This window comes from Prionailurus bengalensis, chromosome D3 (genome assembly GCF_016509475.1).
Source record: "Prionailurus bengalensis isolate Pbe53 chromosome D3, Fcat_Pben_1.1_paternal_pri, whole genome shotgun sequence".
NCBI lineage: Eukaryota > Metazoa > Chordata > Mammalia > Carnivora > Felidae > Prionailurus > Prionailurus bengalensis.
Window position 1 is genome coordinate 23,200,173 of NC_057356.1, and position 26,698 is coordinate 23,226,870.

General features: G+C 49.8%; 1 protein-coding gene across 3 annotated transcripts in view; it reads left to right on the plus strand.

Annotated features, from left to right (window-relative positions):
* Positions 1-4,968: 4,968 nt before the first annotated feature.
* The window catches only part of AP1B1 (adaptor related protein complex 1 subunit beta 1), an 86,204-nt gene continuing 64,474 nt past the window's right edge, over positions 4,969-26,698 (plus strand). The window contains exon 1 of one of the 3 annotated variants that reach the window (XM_043558001.1): positions 4,969-5,194. The gene's annotated coding sequence lies outside the window, so the exon portion shown is untranslated. The remainder of the gene's footprint in view (positions 5,195-26,698) is intronic. The other 2 variants (XM_043557993.1, XM_043558000.1) reach the window with 2 other exon arrangements.

A 26,698-nucleotide genomic window follows, 5' to 3' on the forward strand; every position in this document is an offset into this window, starting at 1 on the left:
TGAGTTAACCCACTGATAAAGCAGAAGTGAGCCCAGTGTCTCAAATCATCCAGAACTAAACTGGTGCTGGACACGCAGGGTGGAAACTCACTTCTCTGGCACAGTAGGGACCCAGATGGCCTGAGGTTGAAGGAATGAGTATCACCCAGAGAGGGGACAGGCCAGGGTTGGAGTCTGGCCTCTGATGGGTCATTCAATTGAAAGTCCCTGTGACCTGTGACCCAATGTCAGCACATCCTTTATATAAGGGCTCACTCCCAACTTTGGCATCCTGTACCACTGTGTCACCTCTCTGGAGAGCAGCATGTGACCATTGTTTAGGGGTGCATTTGCCAAACTGTTCATTCTCTTCCTGCTTTATTTTTCTCCATAAAATGTGTCCCTTTTCCCACATTAAATATTGTATGAAAATTGTAACTGATTTAGCACTTTGTTAAAAGCGAAATGACAAATCACATACATAATGCATTCTGTGTGTGTGTGAATGTGTGTGTGTGTGTGTGTGGGTGTGGCTGTGGCTGTGGCTGTGGGTGTTGGCATCGGATGTAAAATCCATCACCAGCTATTACTTAATTAGGGTTGCGTTTTATTAAATGACCTTTGTTTGAAAACAATAATTTATAACAATTTATAACAACAAAAAAAAGTGACATAACATGGATAGTTCTACTCTCTTATCTTGTTTTCTTCCATGGGTTGTAAGCTTCATAAGGGCCCAGATTTTTGTCGGTTTTATTCACTGCTGCCTTCCTTGGCACTTGGAACAATAGCTGGCATATGGTAGGTGCTTAACAAGTAGTTGTCCAATGGCTGAGCAGTTCTGTCTGACAGGCTAGTAAGAGCCTATACATTTCAGCACCAGGCATCTGGACAGCTCCCAGGCTGCCGGGCTCTTCAGGCCCCAGTAAGGAGGAGGGAAGGGGAAAGGTGGGCTTGAAAACATGCCCTGTACACCGCCCTCACTCTCCCCACCCGCCCTCGCCCCCACCCTCAAGCTTGGAGCCTCGTGAGCCCAGCTGTGTGCTCAGTTTTGCTGGGGCTACAGCCTTGTCTATTCTGCTGCAGTCTCCCTCAGTATTCATTTTTGACTTCAGCAATTATTTGCACGTATCTATGAAGATCGCTTCTCAGGTTTTTGACTAAGATCAAGTACATAGACTTATTTTAAAAACTAAGCATTTCTCTTTCTCCTTGTCTCTCATCCCCTTCATCGTGCCCCCACATTCTCCTCTTTCCCTGTCCTTTATCCACTTTTCCCCTTTCCTTTTCCCTGTTATCACATCCCTCTTCCTTTCCCCCAATTTCTCTGTCCTATTTATCTCTGCCCTCTTCCTCCCCCATCCTTAGAGATGTCCCATTTTTTGCAGGGCTTGATTTATAGTAAAGGGAGGCAGCCTCCCTTCCCCTACTCCTTTTATGAAGGAAACAAAAAACGGAACTACATGCAGTTTTGCCATAAGCCTCCTCCTCCTAGTGTCCACCCACAGGTTAACCACCAGGGAACCTGCCTGCAGCTGATGAAAGCCTGCAGCAGGCCTGCCTGCCCACTTGTCTGCACCCTGGGGTGGCACCAAGTGGGAAGCAGAATTCTGCTGCAAAGGTCATGGGCTGGTGGGTGGATTTACTGATCTGCCCCATGTCCCCTGCTCCAGTTCCCTTTGTGGGTAATCATAGATGAATGATTTGGGGCTGTGGTTCCTAGACTAGGAGTGAGGTGATTCATTGGGCTTTCTAAGGGACCAGTTCTAGCAGCTGGGTGAGGTTTGCTGTGTTACACATGCTGTCATATTCTTGTAACGTAGAGCAAGAGGCTAAGCAACAATAGGAATGAAGGCTCTTAGCTAAAGAGGGGAGGAGGTGCGTCTGAGTTTACCTCTGGCCTTGCTCATCCCTGTAACCCTATGATGTAGATAGATACTGTTACTATCTCCACTTCATGGTCTGGGAATTGGAGGCCCAGAGAGGTAGGGTGACTTGCCCCAGGATATACAGCTAGAAAGTGGTGGAGCTGGGATTTGAACTCAAGTCTAATGGATTCAATTGCAGCAGGTATAATGAACTACAGGATTGTGCTACCACCTCTCACGTCCATGGGAAGGCCCAACTAGGTTCCCATAGGACCACTGTTGTAGAAATGGACCCAACACTCCCAGTTCCATCACAGCTGGCTGGGGCTTTGCTCTGGGCACTCCTTCTGTAACCTTGGGGGAAGCAAGGGGCATTGAGAACTGGCACTGTCTCTGGGGGAGGAGGCTTTCCAGAGAGTATAGTCAGGAAGTTAAGATGACAGCCAACTCAGCTTTCTGGATGACCTGACCAGAGGAGAGACTGATAAATAGAAAGTGGTCATGGAACCATAATTGATGTTCACAGTGTAGATCTGGAGTCATCAAGAAAACAATTTTGGCAGCCTCCATGTGGTGAGCACCTGCCTGCTGTGTGCTAGCCGCCTACATATGTGGTGTCTGCAACAACTTCGCTAGATCTGCAGGGTATCCTCTAATACAAAGTAGAAGATCTAGGTCAGAGAAAGTAAGTGACCTGCCAAGGTCACAGAGCAAAGTAGTGGAGGGGCTGTGGCTCACACCTAAGCCTCCTGTACTTTCCAGTTTCCACAATGGGTCTCAGAAAAAAAAAGGTTTCAGTGATGTTTCATCTCTTTATTCCAGAAGAGAAGGCAGCACATAGTAAATTTTAGAAAGATTATATGCCAATGAGTTTAAATTGAGGCTCTGGGGACTTGAGGGGAGAACTACCAGTTGATAAAAGGTCATTCCTTATGGTCAGTGTTAGCAGGTAAATGAGGCATTACTGGGCTTTAAAAAGGCCCCTGCAAGTGGGCACAGCCCCGGGGTTGGTGGACATGAAGCTTGCTTTACTTGGGGGCAGCCACCTCCTGGCCTGTCCCTCTGCAGTCAAACTGCGTGAAGACACAGGGGGCCACCCAAAAGCACCAAATGCCAGCATGGAGGAGACATGCCAGGAAAGTTTCTGAAACCTCTTCCTCTGCCCTGAGCCAGGCGCCTCGGGAGGACCCGGACTGGGGACTCAGTTACACATAAAAAGCTCTGCTTGGGTGCCTGACTGCTTCCTGGCTTCTGGGGAGATTAGTGGTGGAGGAAGGAGGAGACAGAGCTGAACTTGAGGTCTTTGCTCTTAGGGGGAATTAGTGGAGATAATGTGCTTTTTATTAAAATTTTAAAACTAGTTCTGCCCCAGTGCTGGTCACCAATGCATATTCCCAGGCCCACCCTGATCTTCTTGAGTCAGAATCTTTGCTGAAGGTCCTGGGGATGTGCATTCTATGCCAGTGTCCCTAGAGCAGAACTGCCTCTGGATCTGTTCTCAACCAACCTACCAAGTTCACTGATTCAGTTCCTGCTCTTGCCTTTTACATACATTCTCTCATTATGGTGTCACATCCACTCTAAGAAGCTTTGGTAACAAAAGTGAGGCCTGGAGAGGCTAATCCACTTGCCAGGCACAAAACTTCACAGTCTGGCTCTAGATAGCCACCCTGTCCTATCTTCCTGTCTGTTCACAACTAGATCTTTCCCAGGAATGCCTTCTTGCTTCATCACTCCACTCTAAGCCTTCCTCCATCTCCATGTGCCTTATGCCCTACTCATTACCTAAGTGTATGTCCTGGGTCCTAGATGATGACATGTGCTGGAGTCCCTGGCACCTGTGTCTAATGGCCTGTGGATGCAGGGAGTGGTCCTTGCACCTGGGGCTCAGGATGTGTGCAGTGGGTGAAGCAGCTGTGGGGACATAGTACTTGAGGCAGAGATGGAAGGACACAAGCATGTTCCCTCGTGGTGTCTTTGGAGGGGGCAGGACTGGATGGAATGGACAGAGAGAACTGGTATGCCCTCCCCTGCCCACATCCCTCTCTGTCCAAATCTCTTCTGCCTTCCAGGGCTGCCTCCATGGAATTCTGGATTCTGCCACATTCTCTTTCACCATGAGCTTCTTGTCTGAAATCCTTTCCTTCACTCCAGTAGTCACTCTTTACCCTTCCTTCACATAACTCCTTTCCATATTACAGCTACTTCTTGTTATCCACTCCTTCAGCAACTTTCCCTAACTGCCAAAGTTTTGATAGCTGCTTCCTTTGGGCTTCCACAGTTCCTCTCCCTGTCCCTCATTCTAGCCCAACACTATCCTAGAGGGCTGTTTATATGCTCCTAACTGAACTGTGAGCTCCCCAAGGGCAAGAGAGAGCCATCTCTACTCAATATTGCTTCCCTAGGATCTGGTATTAGAGTATTAGCTCAGTGAAGTTTTTTGTATGAATAGATGCCAATTGGTGGTGACTTTAGAGTCTGTAGACACTGCAAAGTCTCTACTCCATTTTATGAATCTAATTATAATACATCTTGGACTGCTTTTCACAAGCCAGAATCCAAGGAAGCCAGGCTAGAGAAAGGAGGAAGAAACTGAGGTCCAAGTGGTCAGTGACAGGTCTGATTCCGAGCCAGTGCTTTCACTGCAGCTCCCAGCTGCTTTGTTTCTGGTTCTACGACTGGAGCTCCTTGAGGACAGGAACCAAGTCTTGGACATTATTTCCTGGCTTGGCAGGACACTTTGCCTATTACCACAAATATTGCCATTTACTGGGTGCTTACAAGGTGCCAAGCCCTTGATATGCATTTTTCCCACAGTTTGCAACTCTCACAATATACACAGGGCAGGAAGGTACAATTATCCCCATTTACAGATGAACAAACCGAGGAAGGCCAAGTAACTGCATATTTATCAATGTTTCTTCTAGTTCATTTCATAAATGTATCCAGGTCCCACTGCGGCCTCACCAGACTTGTCATCAAACCCACTTTCCAGAGCAAGAAACCGAGGTTCTAGGACTACAGCTGATTCCTGTGCCTCCTGGATGCTTGGCCCACAATCTGACTTGAACGAATCGCGCAACAAGCGCCCTCTGCAGGCAGCGACGGTGACGTCTGCGTCACGTTCAGCCCCGCCCCTCGGCGCCGGAAACGCCCGAACGCTCCCTCCGGCCACGGAAGATTATGGAGCGCTCCTCCCAAGGCCCGGGCTCGGAGAAGCCGGGAACGCGACGTTCAGCCCGCACCCGACTTCCCGGCAGCCTTAGTCGCCGCGGCATCGGGTCAGAGGCATCCCCAGGGACCAAGGGAAGGTGGAGGCGGCCTTGGCTGCCGTCGTCTCCTTCGTTGTGAGTAATGTCCCCCCTACGGACGCCGCGGGGCGTCGGGGAGGGCCAGACGCCCACCCCCAAGCAGAGGAGGCGGGGCTCTGGGAGGGGTTCCTGCTGCAGAGGCTCGTCCCTGGGGGACGGTGCCACAAACGAGGGCACCCGTGCATCCAGCCCTGGGCACGTGTCCGTGCATCTGTGAGCAGCACCCTCCCCCTCCTCAGACCTCAGTTTCTGCACCTGTAAAATGGGGGCTCGGGACACTTCCGTGACTGCAAAAAACGGGATTTCGTCCAGTATTTTCAGAATTCCTGTCACCAGGCAGGCACCGAGAAATCAGAGCTGGGTCAGGCTATCCCGTGTGGCCGCGCAGAGCCCTGGGATCTCCTTCCCTTGCTGCATTAGCAGTCCTGAGACAGAAGAGTCCTAGAGGTTGGGGACTAGCCCCTTCCTGGTGGACCAGACACCCTGCAGCCTGGGATGGGACAGACATGAGACATGGCCATGCAAGTAACAAGTAATAGTGTTAGCTCAGATTTACTGAGCACTTATTGGGTGCCTGGCTTTACACGAAGCCCATCACATGTGCTACTTCCACCTCGCCACAACCCTGCCTGGGAGGTACTGTCCTTGCCATCCTGTTGAATGGAGGAGATATTTGAGGCCCAGAATCACAGAACAGTAACCAGTCCAAGGTTACCCAGCTAACAGGTGGCTGGAGCAGCAGTCCACAGTCTTACCCACTACACTGTTCTGAGAAATGTTTGATCTGGAAGGCAGGATGGCAGACGGGGAAAATGACAAGGGCCTGCCAGTATTAAGTATGTGTCGGGTGCCAGCCTAAGGGCCAGCATCCTTTATACTGCTGACAGTGACCCTACACTATAAGTTTCGTTATTTCTACTTCACAGATTAGACTCAGAGAGGTCACCTCACGTGTCTCAGGTCACACTATTAAACTGGGACTTTCGAGTTCATTGATGGTGCACTCTGCCTGCCTGTATATCGCTCCTACCCCACTCTCCTCTGAGCCTCAGTTTCCCCTTCTGTGAAATGGGAGGTTTGGGCCAGAAGACCCTGGACATTGATTGTTTCCTGAGCTCACATTCTTTGACTTTTAGGTAGCATTGACATGATGTCTAGAGTCCTGGGTTTGTTCCCAGTTATCTGCAACTTGGGAATGACTTGGCCAAGTCCCCTGCATCGCTGAGCCTCAGTTTCCCCTTCATAAGATGTAGAGACTAGACAATCCTAATTGCAATGGCACCTTCTGGCTTTAATATTTTATGACCGTAGATGAAGAGACAAGTTGAGGTTCAGCAAAACATGCATCCCCTGAGAATTTCTAATGAATGCAAATCTGCCACTTCACTCAGAATGTCCCGGTGCTAGACTTCCAAGGACAGATACTGTACATGGGTCAAAGGGAGCAGACACCTCCAATCAGGAGTAATTTCTGGGGGAGGCTTACTCCTCCAATGGTACAGAGCCCACTGCTGAGGTCAGACCAACCCAAGGCTGAGTGCTAGCATTCCCACTTCCCCTCAGAGCACCTCGAGCGAGCGACCTCTCCTTTCCATGCCTCAGTTTCTGAATCTGTAAAATGGGGTACTAATAATACCAGCTTCGTTTGAGATTTGGTGGAAAACATAAGCAAAAAGACAACCGCTTCTGGCCTAGAAAACCCTCAAAAAACATCTGTCTGCTGCGCCATCCTGGGGCTGGGAGAGTTCCTGAGTTTTGGACCCTGCCACCCTCTGCCCCCTGAGACCAAGGTGGTGTTAGGGGTGAGGGAGGAGACGCAGGGTCCTGCTGAGTCAGCAGGGGACCCAGATAAGAGATATAGGCGGCCCCACCCCTAATACTGCTGGTGTAGGCTGCCAGGTCTGATGGTGGCTGAAGTGGCTAGTGCATTCCTGCACGTCCCTGGCTGGCGGCAGCCCCCGGGGTGGGGCAGAGGCTGTCTGAGGACAGAAGAGGCAGAGGAATGGTGTCAGGACTGCTGCATTGTGTGCCAGGGGCTGCAGCGAGGTGCGGGCTCGCGGTTGAAGATGACACAGCTGACGTGCGTGCTATGCTTCAGGCTTTTATGAAGTGCATTCATATCTCGTGTCCCCAGGACAGGGCTGTGTGACATAGGACAGGATTCTCCGCCTGCAGTATAGAGATGCTACTCCTGGCCTGTGAGTGAGCTACAGGGAGCCAGGAGCCCTCAGAACTGTGTGTAGGATTGTGTGAGTGGTTGTCCAAGAGGTGCAGGACCCCAAAATGCCAGAAGTTCTCGATTTAGGAGTCAGAAGAACTGATGTTAGTAAATGGCATAGTGTGACTCTGGGCAGGCGGCTGAACCCCCCACCCCCACCCCTCAAACCTTATTCCTTCCTTCCTCTCTTCCATCATCTGTTCAACAAACATTTCTTGAGACCTGTTCGAGGCCCAGGCCTGTACTGGAAATACAGTCACAAAGACAGTGGTCCCACCTCCTCTTACCACGAACAAATAAGGAACCGGTTTTATAAGGGCTGATAGAAGGGCAAGTCCAGGGGCTATGGGAGTCACAAATTGCTGCTCCTGACCCAGCATGTTGGGGGGGGGGGCAAGTTGGGGAATCAGGAGGTGAAGCCTGGTTCCGTGTCTATAGCCTCGGGCAGGTCACTAGACTTTCTGAGCGTCATTTTCCTCCTCTTTCCCATAGGCTCAATGGCACCACTTTGGGGTGGAGTGAGGGGAGGGGTGAGGGGGGGGGAGGTTAAGGGTTCCCCTTTTGAATAGGCCAGTGGGGAGAAAATTGGTGTGGGACTCGAGGATCTGGCCTCAGTCCCCTTTCTACTTGGTCTCACTAGGTCACCCCAAACACCTCCTCAGGGCCTCAGTTTCCTTCCCACACAAAGAGGGAGCCTGGCTGCCCAGTCTTCCACGGGCAAATGCACATGGGCAGTGGGAGCTCCAAGAAAGGTGAGCAATCAGGGAGAAGGTCCCAAAGGAGGTGGCATCGCTGAGGCCTGGAGGGTAGCAGAGGTTGTGGGAGAACCACAGGGGTCCCTGGCAGAACCCCCGGTGTGATGGAGGAATTTAGGGGTGGGGCCTTGGGTTCAGGTAGAAGGGAGGGGAGGAGCGGGGTGGTCCTTGAGCTCTAGCATTCACTGACTGGTGGAGTTAATGACGAAGAGCAGGGCCTCTGAGTCAGGTGAGCCTGAGTTTCAAGCCTACCCATCATTGCTTCATGAAATGCCCTTGGTGGGACACCTGTGTGGCTCGGTCGGTTAAGCATCTGATTTTGGCTCAGGTCATGATCCCATAGTTGGTGAGTTCAAGCCCCTGCTCCGGCTCTGTGTTGACAGTGCAGAGCCTGCTTTGGATCCTCTGTTTCCCTCTCTCTGTGCTCCTTCCCAGCTCTCTCTCTCTTTCTCAAAAATAAATAAGCATTAAAAATTGTTTATAAAGGCCCTCAGTAAGGTTTTCACCTGTCTAAGCCTCAGTTACTGCCATCTGGGAAATGGGGATAAGATAACCCATTCATAAAGTTGTTGGATATTATATGACTCCATTTATGTGAAATGTCCAGAATAGGCAGATGTATAAAGAAGAAAGTAGGTTAATGGTTTCCTTTAGCTGGAGGGTTGAGGGAATCGAAGGATGATTGTTCAGGAGCATTGGGTTTCTTTTTGTGGGGATGAAAATGTCCTAAAATCGACTGTGGTGGTGGTTGCACGACAATATACTAAAAAGCATTGACTTGTACACTTTAAGTGGCTGAATTGGATGGATGGTGTGTGAATTATATCTCAGTAGACTGTCACAAAAAACCAAAAGGTTGGGAAGATCCGATGAGATGCTACATGCCAGCACATTGTAGGTGCTGTCTGAATGTTAGCTATCACTGGCACTGTTTATTCCCAGTAGCAAGTCCAGCCCTCCCTCAGAGAGGGCTGATACACTCCAGGAGGAGGGGAAGGAGCCTGACCCACCACCGGCTGGCTAGGGGCCCAAAGCAAGGCGCATAACCTCTCTGAGCCTCAATTTTCTCATCTGTGAAATGGGGTGATTTTCCACATTTTGGCCACCTCTTGAGACACTGTGAGGTTCAGATCAGACTGAGTTTTTGCCAGATACAGACACAAGGTTGGATGCATCCCCACTTAGGCAGAGAAGGACGGGGAGATTGCATGTTCCCTCTCTCTGCCTGAGGTGGGACTGGCTTCACCCACCCATTCGTCTTGAGTACTGAGTGCAGATTGCATTTAAGGCACTGGGCAAAGGATAGAGCAGGGCTGGCAACAACCAGAGCCCTGGACCTCAGAGGAGCCTGGGTGGAGGGACACGCAAGGGTCTCCCAGGCTAGGATTGATCAAGCCGTCATGTTATCATTCTGGGCCTCAGTTATCTCATCTGTGAAAAGGGGAAAAATTGTGTCTCCCGGGTGAAGCTTAACTGAGGCTTACAGTGACTGGCCCAGTGACTACACTTAATACGTGGGAACCATTATTATTAATTGCTATCATTAATATCATGATCAAGTGCCTTTTCTCACCCCATTTCAGCTATCTTGTTACACGGTGAATTGTGTCAGGTCTCCATCTCTCCTGTCCGTGTCCTAGATGATCAAGTCCCCCAGGTCAGGGCCTAGATGCCCCTTCCTGGTACTGTCCTTTTCAGACCCAGCCCTGGGGCTTGAAGAAGCTTCTCCTCTGTGCAGCCCCAAGCCCCCTTCTTGCCCCCTTCCTCTAAGACCCTTTTCTCTGGACCTGCAGGTCTGGCCAAGCAGGGAACTGAACCCCTCTCCTTCCACCCAGCTGCAGGGTAAGGTCACCAGGCTGCCCCCTGGGAGGCCTTTCTGGGCATTTTGTTCTCACTGCGGCTGGAGCTGAGCTAGAGCAAGCTGAGCCTGGCTCAGCGTCTCCTCCCACATCCCTCCCTCTGCAGAGCTGTAAACCAGGCTGGCTGGCGACTCAGCCAGGGCCGCAGCAGCATCTGCAGCATCCCTGTTGCTGTGGTGGATGGAGGGCAGGGATAGAGGGGTGTGCTTTCCCTTGCTGGGTGCTACTCTCCACTCTGGATCTGCACTGCCTGCTTTGCAGCTCCCTCAGAGTGCTCTCCCCCAAAACTGCCTGCTGACAACTCCTTCCCCCTTTTTTCCTGGTTCCCATCTGCAGACAGCATGGTTGTCTCAGGCTACAGCCTGCCAGGCACCTGGGATAATGAGACACGTTGTGTATTGAGAGTAAGGTCAAGGTCCCACCACAGCGCTACCATGAATGGGCTGGGCACCTCAGAGTGGTTCATGGAATTTCTCTGGGTCTGTTTCCCCATTTGTACAGTGTGAATGATCCTGAAAGTGTCGGCACTGACATCCATCCTGCTGATTTCTTTTTAACTCCCCCCGACCCTGAATCTTTTACCTTGAAACTAGGTCTCCTGTGTGACCTCAGCAACCAGGCCAGGCAAACAGGAGAGAGCTAAGATAGGGTGGGTGATGGGGGTGGTGGAGAAGCCAAGCTTTGGAGCCTGCAACCTTGGGCTGGACTCATCTCCACCACCCCCCACCACCCACCCCACCCCGGCCAGTCCTCACCTTCCTGAACCTTGTTCTCTTCATCTGTAAAATTACAAGAGTCAGACCTGAGTTATTGGAGGTGGACCCCTCTGCCAGACACGCTGCTAGCAGGTGACAATAAATATGGGTCTCCTTCCCCTTCAAAGTGCAGCTTCGCTCCCCAAATCTGGGCCTCTCCTGTAGAGGTCCCTGCAGATAGTGTCAGGGATGGGGAATGAACTAGCGATGGACATTTTGTGGCTGAGGTGGTTCCCAGGTGGCGCAGGGGATAGGAGCATCAGTGTGCCTCCAGGTGATCTGTGTGATCCCAGCACAAAGTGTGTATGGTGAGCACAAAGCGGGGAGGCCAGAGCAGACTCCACCCCCGGGGGTCAGCAGAGGGGTCATGGGACTTGGCACCCTGTTTGCTCATTTGTTCATCCACTCAGCAAATAATTTAGTCTCCTTGAAGGCCACTGCGTGCCTGGGCCTGTGGAGGACAGAGCAGTACAGGGCTGTGTGCCAGCCCCTGGTTCTAAGCACCTTACGTGAATTAACTCACTTTTACCCTCACGACAACAGAATGGGATAAGCACTGTTTGCCTCGTTTGGCACAGAGAAGTTAAGTACCTTGGCCAAGGTTACATAGCAGGTAACTCGTAGACCTGGTGTCTGAAACCAGACAGTCCTCTGAGGTCAGTGACAAAAACGTCTCCTCATCTTCCCATTGCCCTCAGTGGGCCTGGCTTCATTTCCTTCCTGCGTGTTCTGGAACAACCCACTGGGTCTTACACCTCTAGCCCTTGTTCTTACAGCTTCCCCTGTCTGCAGTGTGTTTTCCGACTCTCTTTCTCCTCTGACTGACCAACTCCTAGTCATCCTTCAGTGCTCAGCTGTGGCAACACCTCTTCCAGGAAGGCTTCCTTGGTGCCCTTTCCACCCCTGGCTGGGTTAGGCCCCTCTGCTGGCCTCTGTTCGCTCCCTTTCCCCCATCTCCCACTTATCTCTCTTGTCACAAGCATCTGTTAATTTATTTTTTTAATGTTTATTTATTTTTGAGAGAGAGCAAGCACAAGCGGGGGGGAAGGGCAGAGAGAGAGGAAGACAGAGGATCCGAAGCAGGCTCTGCACTGAGAGCAGAGCCCAATTGGGGCTTGAACTCACAAACTGTGAGATTATGACCTGAGCCGAAGTAGGACACTCAACCAGCTGGCCCACCCAGGTGCCCCAAGCATCTGTTAATTTAGGTGCCTTCCCACCAGACTGTGAGCCCCTTGCCCTCACCTTGGCACCCCCTGTGCCTGCCACCATATGTGGTAAGTCTTGATTGTTAATAATCTTGTGAATAGTGGGCAAGTCTAGTATCTCTGTTTCATAGAGGGAGAAGCTGAGGCACAGAAAGGTGACATGACCTACCCAAGTCACAGTAACAGAGCCAGCATTTGCTGGGATGGCCTCAGTCTCGAGGAAGAGACTTTGGAAGGTGTCAGAGAACTTTGTAGTAGCCCTTGCTTGAGGTCTGACAGGCAAATGGCCAATAGTAGTAATAACAATATTAATAATAATAATAGCAGTCCCACTTAAGAGCTTTTCCTGTGTCTCGGGCATCATGCTAAGCACGGTGTATGAATACTTTCACTTCTGCCTTACTCTTTCCTTATGAAGTAAGTGTTATGATTAACCCTATTTTAGAGCTGGGGAAATCGAAGCTCAGAGAGGTTAAGTGACATGCTCAAGGTCACACAGCAGTGATTTACCAAACCAGAGTTTAAACTTTTTAAGTGATTTATTAATGGCTAAAAGCCCAGAGGCCCAAAGGGTAGATGATGAAAAGCCTCCCTGTCTTCTGTCCCCAGCCACCCAGCTCCTCCCCTGGAGGCGACTAGGATGATTCACAAATGTCCTTCAGAGCAGGTCTGTGTGTTCACAGACAAACCTGGGTTTGTGTTATTCAGAGCCAGGTTTAAACCCACACCTATGAGATTTTCTGTCACCCACAGAGGCTCAGGGCTTGACACAGAGTGCCCACCATGCCCTGGCAGAGATTTGGGGACCCCAAAAGCCTCTGTCCTCTGCCCGAGTTCCCTCTCCCCACTGCCATTGTGTCTCTTCAGCAGTTGGCTGAGGGCCTGCCTCGCTCGACTCAGGCTGCAGCAGAGCCTGGGCACTGGTCCAGGGCCCTGCCCAGCAATGGCAGAAGGGCTGCGGCAAGCCATGGGGGACCCCTTCAACCCAGTCTGACATCCATTTTACTATCCCTCATGGTGGTAGCCCAGCATAGGGGAACAGCTCATGCAAAGGCAGGGAGGTGAGAATGAGCACAGGGGTATGGAGGTGCCATGGTCTTTGGGTACAAGGAGACTTGGGTCCGAGTCCCGGCTCCACCCCTTCCTGCTGTGGAACCAGATGGGCCTGCCTCCTTAAGGAGCCTCTGTTCTCTCAGGACACTCATGAGGATTAAGAGACAAAGCACCTGCTTGGGGAATGTAATAGGTCCCCGATAAGTTGGTAGTCGGCTTGTTTTAATTATGAAGGCCTCTGTTCTGAGCTTTTCCAAATTTCTACCTGACCCCTGGAAAGCGGGGATGCAAGATCCTCAGCTCTCCCTTCCTTTCTACATGCCGAAGGAATTGAATGTGAATAAACATTAGGTTGTATTATTATTGTTGTCGTTGGTATTATTATTACTCTTACTTGGTGCCCAGAGAGTGGTGTCCTTGGGTATGTAGACCCCAAGGACCCCACCCCTATCCTACTCCCCGGGTGACACTCTGAGGGGAAGCCCATGGCAGGAGTTTACTGTCTTGGGGGGCAGAGCAGCAGGGGACCTGTGTGTGGAGATTCGAGTTTTGAAGACCAGGGGAAGGGGGCTAACAGGAAGCTGGCTGGGAGTAAGAGCATAGGGCTGGGAATGGGGTGTCTTGGTCAGTAGCCATGGCCTGCCTGAGCTCCAGTTTCCTGTGTGGAATTGGGGTCATCTGTCCTTTCCCATTAATATCGTGAGATTTGGGATGCTCAGGCAGGGGAATACATGAGAGAATATCTGCCACCTTCAAAGCCAAGGTCACGAGCAGTCAGCCCACAGGCTGATGTGGCCTGTGGAGCAGCTGGGTCCAGCCCCTCCCCCAACCAAGGGTATTAAAAAAATTCGTTTGGAAATAATGGTCATGGTTGCACAGCATTGTGAATGTAATTAGTGCCACTGAATTGTACACTTAGAAATGGTTAAAATGGTAAATTTTATGTTATATATATTACACTATGATTAAAAAGTGCAGAAAAAAGAGGATTTGAATCAATTGCTGTTATCAGAAAAACAGAGACCACTTTATGGGGGTCAGTAGCGACAATTTTGAAAAGCCAAATAGGAGGCAGTAAGGGCGTGGTTACCCAAACTTGTGACCTGGACACATGGAGGATGGGCTGGCTTTGGAGGGCACAGTGGCTTTGGAGGAGACCCAGGCACTGCACAGAGAGCTGGGAAATACCCTGGCCTCTTCCTACCTGCCAGTCTTTCTTTAATGCCTCCCATTGGCTGAACCTAACCAGAGTCCGTTGGCAGAGGAGCTTGGGAAATGTAGTTTCCCAATGAGCACTTGGGATGCCAAGAAAAGCAGAGGAAGAGCAGGGAATGGGTCTGAGATCATATAGCAAATGACTGGTACAGTTGTCAACATCTGACAGCTGGGTCATTTAACATAAAAATCTGGATTCATAACTTTTTCCAAAACATCCTTGAGCCCCCTATCCTGGCAATGACCCTGTAGACAGGGAAAGGAAATGAAAGGAAAGGAAAGGAAAGCAGAGAAGAGGAGAGGGGAGGGGAGGGGAGGGGACAGGTGGGGAGGGGAGGAGAGGAGAGGAGAGGAAGACAGGGCATGGGGGTCAGCAAGGCCCATGAGGGGAGGGGAGGGGGAGGGGAGGGGAGGAGAGGAGAGGAAGACAGGGCATGGGGGTCAGCAAGGCCCACCTCTGCCGAGTCATGCTGGGGCACTGCCTTGGGCAGGCCAGCTGAGGAGTCCTGAAAAGCTTACAGAGTCTCCAGTTTTCTGACCAGCACCTAATGAGGCATGAAGGGACCCCCAAGTCCTTTAGAGCAGGGATAGACGAAAAGCCATGAGGACCCTGAGCCGGGTGGACAGAACAGGCAGGGCCAGGGGAACTGACAGGGCTGGATCGGCCTTTAGAAAGAGCGCACCGGGTATCCAGGACTATGGGAATACCCTAGCTCTTGGAGACTCTCTGGTCCTGTGGAGGTTTTGTTTGTTTGCTTTTTGTTTTATTTTTTCTTTCTGAGGCTGTCAGGCCCTTTGTTCATACCAAATCTTCCAGGAAAGCCCAACATGTTAACTCATGGCAGAACTATCCTGGAGGAGGAGGTTGGGCGGCCTGAAGTTCTCCTCTGAAAATCCCTGAGGCGATACTCAGGAAGGGTCTCAGACCTGTCCAAGGTCACACATGGCATTTGAGGAGATCTGTGCTTATGCCACAGGCCTCTTGGCTCCCAAGATGCTGAGAACACTGGCTTTGGAGTCACTTGGACTGGAGACAAATCCCCACCATAGCTCAGTGACCTCAGACAAGGACCCTCACCCCTTGTTAGAAGGGGATGCCAGTATCTCCCTCATAGGATGTGGGGAGGGGAGGAGAGGTTTATGCTTGTCAGGTGCCCACACAGTGCGTGGTTACCTAGGTTATCATGGTTACCAAGGGGCCAGTCCCATGGCTAACCCTCTGACCCCCAAGATGGGGAGAACTCCCCAGATTCTTCCTACCTCTCTTCCTGCTCCCTCCCAGGCCACACAGCCAGCAAGAATTTGTCCTCTGCAGGGATGTGCAGGGAGAAAGTCTCCTTTTTTGATGAAACAGCAATGAGGTGATGTCTGGGTTTTTTATATCCCCATTGCTGAACTGGTGCCAGACACAAGAGTACAAGCCAGATTCCATTAGCCACATTTGTCCTATGGACTCCTAGCCCTGTGGGGACCTCCCAGTGGTCCAGTGTGAGACCCAGCAACTGGGAAGACATTGGCCAGGGCCAATGAAAGCAGTTACAAGATGTGACACCTCCCCTAGGGACCCAGGCAGGGTCTTAAGAGTCTGCCTCGCTCAAGAGCCTTTCCTTTTAGGGGTGCCTGGGTGGCACAGTCGAGTTATGCGTCCAACTCTTGGTTTAGGCTCAGGTCATGATCTCACAGTCATTGGGATCAAGCTGTGCTTTGGGCTGGTCACAGAGCCTGGTTGAGAGAATCTCCCCCGCTAGTGTGTGCGAGCTCTCTCTCTCTCTCTTTCTCAAAAAAAAAAAAAAAAAAAAAAAAAGTCTTTCCTTAAAAAAAAAGAGACATGGTTACATTTTTCTTCTTGCCAATGTAAGAAATCCTTTGAGGTGTAGGAGTTACTACTAACCCCATTTTTTTGAGAATAAAGTGAGGCCTAGATAGGTTAATTACCTTGCTCTGAGGAACCCATCTGTAAGTGTCAAGTCATGGCTTAATCCTGCTAATCTATTGTCAATCAGACTTCAGAAACCTGAGTGCTCATTATCATTCTGCTCAACCAAAGTATCAATGGTCTGGAGAATTTGAGATTGTTGGTGATAATATCATAGGATTATATTTAAAAAAAATTTTTTTTGTCAACATTTATTTATTTTTGGGGACAGAGAGAGACAGAGCATGAACGGGGGAGGGGCAGAGAGAGAGGGAGACACAGAATCGGAAACAGGCTCCAGGCTCTGAGCCATCAGCCCAGAGCCCGACGCGGGGCTCGAACTCACGGACCGCGAGATCATGACCTGGCTGAAGTCGGACGCTTAACCGACTGCGCCACCCAGGCGCCCCTCATAGGATTATATTTTAAATGGGGGGAAAATCCCTCAAAGTAGCATGCACTTGTTAAAAAAAATATTCAGTTACAAAAATGTCTGAAGTAGATAGTAAAAGGCCCTGCAACCCTACTTTCCAGAGATAAGCTCTGGAACCACTTATTATATATATTCTTCCAGGTTCTTTTATGCATTTACAAGTAAGTGTTAATATTTATGTTTTAAGAAGATTGTACATTCTGTTTTGCAACTTGCTTTTTGCAAGTAACAGTAGCTCTTGAAATACAGAGGTTCCTAACCACTCAGATCTGTGGGGGAAGCGACTGGTAAAGTTTTAATGCGAAATTGTGTTTTGTGTATGTGAGTGGAGGGATGGTGATTATGAGTATCATCAGAATTTCTGAAAAGATTCGGACCCAAGCCCCTTGTATTTCAGCTGGAGAAAACGAGGCCGAGAGGGGAAAGGCAGGTGAGTGGGGAGCCCAGCCCCTCAGGGTGGCCTTGAAGGATGACAGGGAGAATGCTGCAGTTGCTGGCCCTGGGCACCCTGCCCTGGCCCCGAGAGGAACTGCGCCCTGCGGAACCAGAAGGAGGGTGAGGGAGTCAGCCTTGCCTGAGCTAGCAGACAGGGCTTCTGCAGTCCCTGCCAGGCCAAGATTTACGGCCACCAGGAGCTGGAGGTTACAGAGAAAGAGCCTGGTGCAGCACTTGGGAAGGGAGCCGTCCGCAGTGCCTGCAGTGAGCCAGCTACTGGTCAGGCCTGGCTCCTCTGGGCTCAGGAAAGCCCTCTGAGGTGCAGGCCTAGAACATGGGGATGGACAAAGGGTGGGGTCAGAGGGCACTCTTGGGCCTGGCCAGGTTCTTGTTACTGAGCTAGTAGCAAGAAGTTGCTAGAGAAGGGGCAAAGGACAGAGTGACCAGCACAGGTAGAATGACATGAGGGATTTTAGAGGAGGTCCAGATGGCTGGAGCTCAGAGCAGAAGGGTGAGGTAGGCGAAGGGAGAGGCTAGGAGCATCGTGCCATGTGGAGAGCTGGACCAGGGAAATTTCGAGAAGGGTTCAGGCAGGGGCTCACCATGTCTCAGATGCAATATTTGAAGGCTCCCTCTGGGGACTGGATCAGAAGAGATCAGATGGGAAGGTGGTGAGGAAGCAATGGCCAGCGGCCATGTGCCACACTGGGCGGAGTGTAAACAGGGCTGGGCCACTGAACCGGCCAGGAGGCTCACACCTTTGGCTTCCTGTCCCACGTCCCTACCCAGCTGGGCCAACAGAAGCCTCACCGTCAGAGTTTCATGCCGGCACCCTCGCTATCAGATGAGCATCACCCCTGCACCTCCAAACCCACCTCTAGTTCCTCTAATTCTGGTGGCTCAGGAAGGTGGGCATTCACAGGGTGGGTAATCATAACAGTACCAGGCTGTGCTCACTTCTTTCCATGGTGTCTCCACATTGGCTCCAAGAGGTAAGGACTGTTACTCTCCCTGGTTTATAGAAGAGGAAACAGGCTTGGGGAAATTGAGAGCCTTGATCAAGGCTCCACAGTTACTGAGTGGTGGCAGACAGAGCCAGGACACAGATCCAGGGTTCCCAGTGCCATTGAGATCCCCTGAGTCCCCCAAATCCAAAGACCAAACCCAACCCTTCCTCATTTTTTCTTTCACTCGATTCATTCGTTCGCTTGTCCATTCATTCATTCATTCATTCATTCACATTCTCATGAGCCCCACTGTGTGCCTGGCTATGTCAGGCACTGGAAAGGCAGCAGCCCCTCCACTCTCAGGGGGCTACCCCGTGTGCAAAGAACAGAAGCTTTAGTAGAAACCACATGGTAGGGACCCAGGAGACCAGAGGCACTGCCAACCCTATCCCTTGATGGCATCCACCAGACACAAATACCAGCAGCGTCCTCTTTGAGAACAGCATCTTCTTGGTACTCAGGCAGGTGAGCTGGGTGGGGGCAAAGGAGTCAGCCAGATTGGGGGTTACTGGGTAAGAGATCTGGGTAAGGCTAACGTGGAGGGACAGAGAAGGGATATCTTTCAAAGGGCAGCCCATGGGAGGTTATAAGGTATTCTGTTATCTTGTGGGTGAGCCTTGCAGAGGAGGTGCAGAGAGTTTGGTGAGGAGCAAATGGGAAGCTGCTGGGGGCAGAGGCTGGCTCTGGGCCTGCCAGGATGGGGTGGCAGAGGCTGCTGGCCAGGTGAGTGAGAATGCTTGTGCCGCACCCCCTCCCCGGGGGGCAGGCCCATCTGGCTCGAGAATGGGGCCAAGCAGCTTTCTGGGCACCTGGCAGGCCTGTTATGCGGCTGTGGCAACCGGAGCCTGTCATGAAATCCAAGTCCTCAACCCAGACAGCATTTCATCTCCTGCTTCAGCAGGGATTTACCCAGAGGGTGGAGAGCTGGTGCTGAGGACCAAGTAGATTGTGGTTCACATCCCAGCCACAGATAATAACGCATTTAATATGGAACAGTGATCGATGTGGTGTGCTCCTTGTATACCAGGCATTTGGCATTACTGCTTTTGGTCCTCGTGGCAGCCCTGTGGAATGGGCATCAGAGGAGACCGAGGCACAGGGAGGGTGAGTGATTTGTTCAGGGTCACACAGCTAAAAACAGCTGAACCTGGGTCCAAGCCCAGGTCCATGTGATTCTGGGATGGGCTCTTCCTAGCTGTATTATCTCTCTCCTAGCCCAACAGTTTTCCAGCTGTGTGAGCCTCCATGTTTTCACCTATGAAAATGGGGATGACAGGTGTGCCTACCCCACGGGGTTATCGTGCAGATTAAGGGAGACAGTCGAATTGAATGATTTTAGTGTGGAGCCTGGCACATACTGAGTGCATGGCAAATGTCACTGCTATCATCATCGCCACCATCACCACCATTATTACCGATGGGCTAGAAGCCACCTGAATGATCATCCGATCCAGCCTCCTTGTACAGATGCGGAAACTGAGATCTGAACAGGGGGCGGTGGATCACACAGTTGGTGAGCCGTGAGGGAGTATCAGAAATCCTCATGAGTCAGGCCTGCCACCTCCAGCCTCCCCACCCTGCAATGATGAGTGTCAGGCCTTCCCATGAATGTAGCCCCAACGGGGGTCCCAAGGGGCACTAACCCAGCTTTATACCCCCAGCTACCTAAGGTGGAACAGATGCAGCTACAGCACCAAGAGTTCCTACAGATGTGGCTGGCCGCCTTGCACAGGAAATTTGTCCTGTTCCACCTTGGAGAACCCCACTGCTCTATCCTGGAGGCTTCCTCTACCTCACAGCCTCAGGACGCCACTTTCTTCCTAGACGTGGCTTGAGAGCCCTCTGGTGGCCACCTAGGGCTGCAGCTTCAGAGTCTGGGCATCATGGAAGTCCCGCTCTGCCCCAGCTGGGAGCCCGGTTCACATGTGTGTCTTTTTTGTTGTTGTTTTTTCTTTTAATGTTTATTTACTTTCGAGAAAGAGAGAGAGGGGCGGATGGAGACAGGATCTGAATCAGGCTCCACGCTGACAGCGGCGAGGCCGATGCAGGGCTTCAACTCCAGAACCGTGAAATCATGACCTGAGCCAAAGTAGAACACTCAACCAACTGAGCCCCCCAGGTGCTCCAGCCCCACTGAGTGTCCCAACCTTGGTGCTAAGGTCTGAACTGTGCTCCTATGTGGCATAGGATCCATCCCGGTAGGGTGTTAATACCTCATCCCCAGACCCTCATCACCCTTTTGGTCCCCGGGGTGTCCCAGTTCTGGATGCCCACTTACCACAGTTCCCCTTGTGATACAGAGGATCTGGTTTTTATTATGTAGGATTCTGGGTTTCCTTTTATTTTGCTTAGGAAAATCCATGGGATGGCAGGTAACTGTGGCTTTTTGTTGTTGGAGCCAGCTTGGCAAAAATCTGTCCTCCTCCAGCCACAGAGAGTGACAGGGAAGTTAGGAGAGTTGGACTCTGTCTGAGTGGGTCTGTCAGGAGGACCTCACACTGATGGCCTTTGGAGGCCCTGAGCTCTAAGAACCTGCCTGCTCTGACCCAGTGTCCCTCCTCTGATTCAGTCAGGGGTCAAGCAGAAATACCAGGCCACAGAGAGGAAGGGATTTGTCCCAGGTGTTTGAACTTGAGCAATTATGGGAGCCGCTTAAGCAGTCTCTGCAAGGATATTGTCATCGAGTCTGGACATCGAGGCTGGAGCTTGAAGACATAGAGCAGGCTGTCAGCAAGGACAGAGGTATATCATGTATGGGAAGGACAAGAACATTCTGGGATCCACAGGAACAAGCTGGAACCCACATGGGCAGACTGGAACCCCGGTTGGTTCTTGCTGCTGCCAACCTTGAGGGGTGTATGTGGGGTTTCTGGAGAGACCAGGGCCCTTCTCATAGATCTAAACACACACACCTGGCTTAGCAAGTGTCAAAGCTGAATGCTGATCCCAGGGTGGGAGAGGCAGTTGCAGACCAGCCACTGCCTTGAGACAGAGAAACTGAAGGAACCCCCATGAAGAACTGCTTTTTTGTTCCTTTTCCTGCTTCTGTTCTTGCTAGGACCTGCCCCCTGCCTTACACATGCCTTCTTGTACAGGTAATGTATGTCCTCCTTGTAAAGGTCAAGAAACCGATGATTTCTCTGGAGTCTTCCAGCACAACAGATAACATCTAAGGAGTGACCAGGGTCATCATGAACATTTTCCAAGACCTCTGACACACCAAGATCCCTGGCTTCAGGGCATAAGTGACTTATGGTGGACACCTAAACCATTGTCTTTGTTCACGGGTGCCTGAGAAGACACAGGCATTGGACCATAGACCTCAATAAAAACCCCAGACTCCAAGCAAAGATGAAACTCACTCTTCTTTCCTTTCCAAGTCTCCTGGATGCTCTGTCCAAATCTACACACACTCCCTATCTTTAATAAACTCTGCTCTCACTTCTTCTTGGATTGCATTTGATTCCTATCCCGCGTGAAGCCAAGGACCCTCTTGGCTAGTTGTGCGGGACCCCCGCCCCCCCCCCCCCGCCCGGATCCTTGGGCCCAACCAGCCCGCATCAGCCTCATGCCCACAAAATGAGCCAGTCCCTCCGCTTCAATATGTGGGAGCTACAAAAAGCATTGCCATTTCACTTCTGTCCCCCTAAATCTTTCATAAGAACCTCTCCTGTGCCCCAACCAGGGAAGGGAATTGTGAGAAATGTCATTCAACCTAGCCAAATTCACACCTTATAGACCTACCATAGCCTCTGAGGTGTCCATCAAGAGCCTTCTAGCTGTTGGTATGGATTTGTCCATTCCCTCATGTCCCCGGGCCCTCCCCAACTTCCATTATCCATCAGAGAAAAGAGCCCAGGCTTTGGAGGCCCACAGACCTGGGCTCACACTCTCAATCTGACATTTATGAACTGAGTTTTGAGCCTCAGTTTCTCTGTGTGTAAAAGAGGGTTAATAGTGCACAACCTGCAGAGGTAACATGAGGATTGACGATAATGCACAGAGGGGTGCCTGGCTGGATCAGTTGGTAGGATATGCAACTCTTGATCTCGGGATTGTGAGTTCGAGACCCACGTTGGGCATGGAGCCTACTTAAAAAAAAAAAAAAGAGCCTCATTAATAAAGAAAAGAAAGGGAGGAAGAAAAGAGAAAGAAAATGCATATAACATACCCAGGAAGACATGTTCAGGTAACCTACTTAATATTAATCTGAGGGGCACTTGGGTGGCTCAGTCGGTTAAGTGACTGACTCTTGATTTTGACTCAGGTCGTGATCCCACAGTCGTGAAATTGAGCCCCTAGTTGGGCCCTGTGCTGAGCGTGGAGTCTGCTTAAGATTCTTTCTCTCGGGGCGCCTGGGTGGCTCAGTTGGTTAAGCATCCAACTTCAGCTTAGGTCATGATCTCGCGGTTCGTGAGTTTGAGCCTCACATCAGGCTTTGCGCTGACAGTGGAGCGTGCTTGGGATTCTCTTTCTCTCCTTGTCTGTCTCTGCCCCTCAGCCACTTGTGTGCAGGTGCACACGCTCTCCCTCTCTCTCAAAAATAAATAACTTAAAAAAAAGATGCCCTTCCTCTCTCTCCCTCTCTGCTCCTCCCCTGCTTGCTCTCTTTCTCTCTCTCAAAAATAAATATTAACCTGAATAAAGCACAATTGATCATTTTAATCTGCCCTTAATAAAATAATGATCCCATGGTAATTTACTTGGAAAAATGGTTTGATTCCAGTGCTGGGACAGAGAAAATACAAGATGAGCCTGGAAACATCATGAGGTACCAGAGAATAAGGAAGTGCTAAAAAAAAAAAAAGTGGGGTCATGTTGAAAGGAGCCAACCTAAAGGAATTCCTAAGGGCCAAAGCTGGGAAAAATGATCAGCAAAATAAATAATGATAGGTTTGGATTATAACTCAATATCCATAAGCTTAAATGGCTAATAAATAATTGAATTTAAATAAATAATTGACGATGGAGAAATAAGTAATTGAACAAATAAATTAATGGGGAAGAAAGGGCAACTCTTCCTGGCAGAATTTCAACTAATAAATGTAGAAGGAATCAGGGAACTAGAAAATCACCATTAAGCAAACACAACAGTAATGCCTCAGTCTTTCCCCACAAGATATTCATTAATTCCAAAGGAAAAACAGGAAGGCGGAGAAACGTGATGGACACATCCTCAACCAGGTGGCCATGATTGACGTTACCAATAGTTTTTTTTTTTTTTTAATGTTTATTTATTTTGAGGGCAGGGGAGGGGCAGAGAGAGAGGAAGAGAGAGAATCCCAAGCAGGCTCTGCACTATCAGTGCATAGTCTGATGAGGGGCTCATTCCCATGAACTGTGAAATCATGACCTGAGCCGAAATCAAGAGTCAGATGCTTAATTGACTGAGCCACCCAGAAGCCCCAACATCACCAATAGTAAGGTATATCGCCATCATGTATCATGTCTCCCCTGATATATGCTGATGAGAGTACGTCACTTTTTCGTATTGCCAAAAATGTATAATGCTTGAAGTTTGTAAAAGAGGAGAAATGGAAAAACTGTCAGCAACCAGAGGAGACTAAAGAGACACAATGGGGGCACCTGAGTGGCTCAGTTGGTTAAGCATCTGACTTCGGCTCAGGTCATGATCGCACTGTTTGTGGGTTTGAGCCCTGCATCAGGCTCTGTGCTGACATCTCAGAACCTGGAGCCTGCTTCAGATTCTGTGTCTCTGCCCCTCCCCCACTCACACTCACACTCGGTCTCTCTCTCTCTCTCTCTCTCTCTCTCTCTCTCTCTCTCAAAAAATAAATAAACATTAAACATTTTTTTTTTAAAAAGAGAGGGAGACGATAATTAAATGCAATGAGAGATCGTGGATTGGACCCTGAAACGGAAAAAAGACATCAGTAGGAAAACCGGTGAAATGTGAATGAGGGCTGTAGCTAAAATAGTTACGGTATAGTATCAATGATTTTGAGCATTGCACTATGGTTAGATAAGGTGTAAATATCAGACAAAGCTGGGTGAAAGGTAGGTGGCATTTTTGTAACTTCTCTGTATATCCAGAAGTATTTAAAAATGAAAAGTTTAGGGGCATCTGGTTGGCTCAGTTGGCAGAGCATGTGATTCTTGATCTTGGGGTTGTGATTTCGAGCCCAACATTGGGTATAAAGCTACTTAAAGAAAAAAGGAAAGTTTAGGGACACCTGGCTGGCACAGTCAGTGGAGCATACAACTCTTGACTTTGGGGTTGTGAGTTCGAGCCCCGTGTTGGGTGTAGAGATTACTTAAAAGCTTTAAAAAAAAAGTTTAAACTAATTTTACAGATTCAAACGGAAGTATTGTGAAATGTCTCCTACCTTCCCATGTCTTTCAGCCACCCAGGTCTCTTCCCCACAGGCATCAATGTTATCAGCTTCTTCTGTTTCCTTCCAGAATAATCTATGTGTATGCCACAACTAGTCTAGATTGTATCTATGCTGTTTTACTCATCTGGCCTCTTGGCCTCTGACTTCCATATTTTGCAAATGCCTGGTGATCCTTGGCTGCTTCTTCAGCTTTAAGGGAGGTACTGACAGCTGAGTGATCGCTCTGGTGGACGTGGGCTTGTCCACCATGGTCCTCACTGTTTTTACTGTGATCCCCGCCCCCACTATGCTGGTTTTCTTTTCTGAGAGTAGACCTCAGTCTTCTGTGGGAGGGAAGGGGGAAGTTGTCTGACAGAGTGGGGGAAGGATCTGGGGGGTGTCTGACTCCTTTTCAGATGTTCACCCGATCCTCCAAATTTTACTCAATTCTTCACTTCCACTTCCAGACTTTTCTGGTGCCACCAGTTCCTGGATCTTTGGGGTCCTGCAGTATCAATTGGGTTGCTTCTTGGCTTCCCTTCTTGTGGCTTAGGATTCAGCTAAGTCAGTAACCTTTTATCCATTTGCTTTTAGCTTTCAGTGTTGTTCCTGTTGTCTCTTGTTCTCATGGCTCTTGTAGATTTCCACCTTAAAACAATCCCTTTAACCACAATGAGATACCACTTCACACCCATTAGGATGGCTGTTATTGGGGTGCCTGGGTGGCTCAGTCGGTTAAATGTCTGACTCTTGATTTTGGCTCAGGTCACAATCTCATGATTCGTGGGATTGAGCCCCGAGTCAGGCTTTGCGCTGACAGTGCAGAACCTGCTTTGGATTCCCTCTTTCCCTCTCTCTCTGCCCTTCCCCTGCTCGCGGTCTCTTTCTCTAAATAAATAAACATAAAAAATGGTTAAAATAAGTTGCATGCTATACATTCTGCATTATCAAAATTATAAGACCCCTTAATGTAGGTTTTTATTTGTTGTTGTTGTTGTTGTTGTTGTTTGTTTTTTAGTAAGCTCTACATCCATCGTGAGGCTCAAGCTCATGACCCCAGGATCAAGAGTCACATGTTCTGCTGACTGAGCCAGCCAGGTGCCCTCCCCGTCCTAATATAGGGCACATGAATTCACTCCCTCACCCAGAAGATTCAGGTGTTATTTAAAAGAGAGTGCTTTAGGGGCGCCTGGGTGGCGCAGTCGGTTGGGCGTCCGACTTCAGCCAGGTCACGATCTCGCGGTCCGTGAGTTCGAGCCCCGCGTCGGGCTCTGGGCTGATGGCTCAGAGCCTGGAGCCTGTTTCCGATTCTGTGTCTCCCTCTCTCTCTCTGCCCCTCCCCCGTTCATGCTCTGTCTCTCTCTGTCCCAAAAATAAAAATAAAACGTTGAAAAAAGGGGCGCCTGGGTGGCGCAGTCGGTTAAGCGTCCGACTTCAGCCAGGTCACGATCTCACGGTCCGTGAGTTCGAGCCCCGCGTCGGGCTCTGGGCTGATGGCTCAGAGCCTGGAGCCTGTTTCAGATTCTCTGTCTCCCTCTCTCTCTGCCCCTCCCCCGTTCATGCTCTATCTCTCTCTGTCCCAAAAATAAATAAACGTTGAAAAAAAAAAAAATTAAAAAAAAAAAAAAAAGAAAAAAAATTAAAAAAAAAAGAGAGTGCTTTATTTGCCAGGTGTAGGGTCAGTTTTCTGATTTTATTATTGATTTCTAGTCTTTTAGGTTGCAATCTAAGAATGATTTATGAATTCTGATTCTACTATGTTAGTTTATTGATATTTCCTTTGTTCCCTAATTTATGGCCTTTAATAATTGTAATCATTACTAATCATTTGGTGCTTGCTAGGCATTGCTCTAAAAACATTACCTACAATATCCAGTGCAATTCTCCTGACATCTGTATAAGTCCCATTTTCCAGATGGGAAAGCTGAGGCTCAAAGAAGCTAAGTTATGTGCTCCTACATACACAGTCAGGAAATGGCTGAGCTGAACTAATATTAACACAAGTAGCAGCTTCCATTGAAGGAGGCTTTATAGGTTGCCAGGCACTGAATATAAGCTGTACAATTTAATCTCCTTAACCACATAAGGAAGCCCATCAGCCCCATTTTACAAATTGGAAAGTAAGGTCCAGTTGGGGACTTGAACCCAGGTGGGATTCAGATCCTGGCCTCTTCAGTTGCAGCAGTGGAGGGCGGTTTGGCTCTCTCGGGGGCACCTGTGAGGCAGAGCAGAGCTGTTTGAGAAGCAGCCTATTGTGGCAGCAATGGAGCCAGGATGAGGTGAGCAGAATTTTGCTCCTGGGAGGACCAGGGATGATGTAATGAGAACATTTGCAGCAGGAAGAAATGGGGG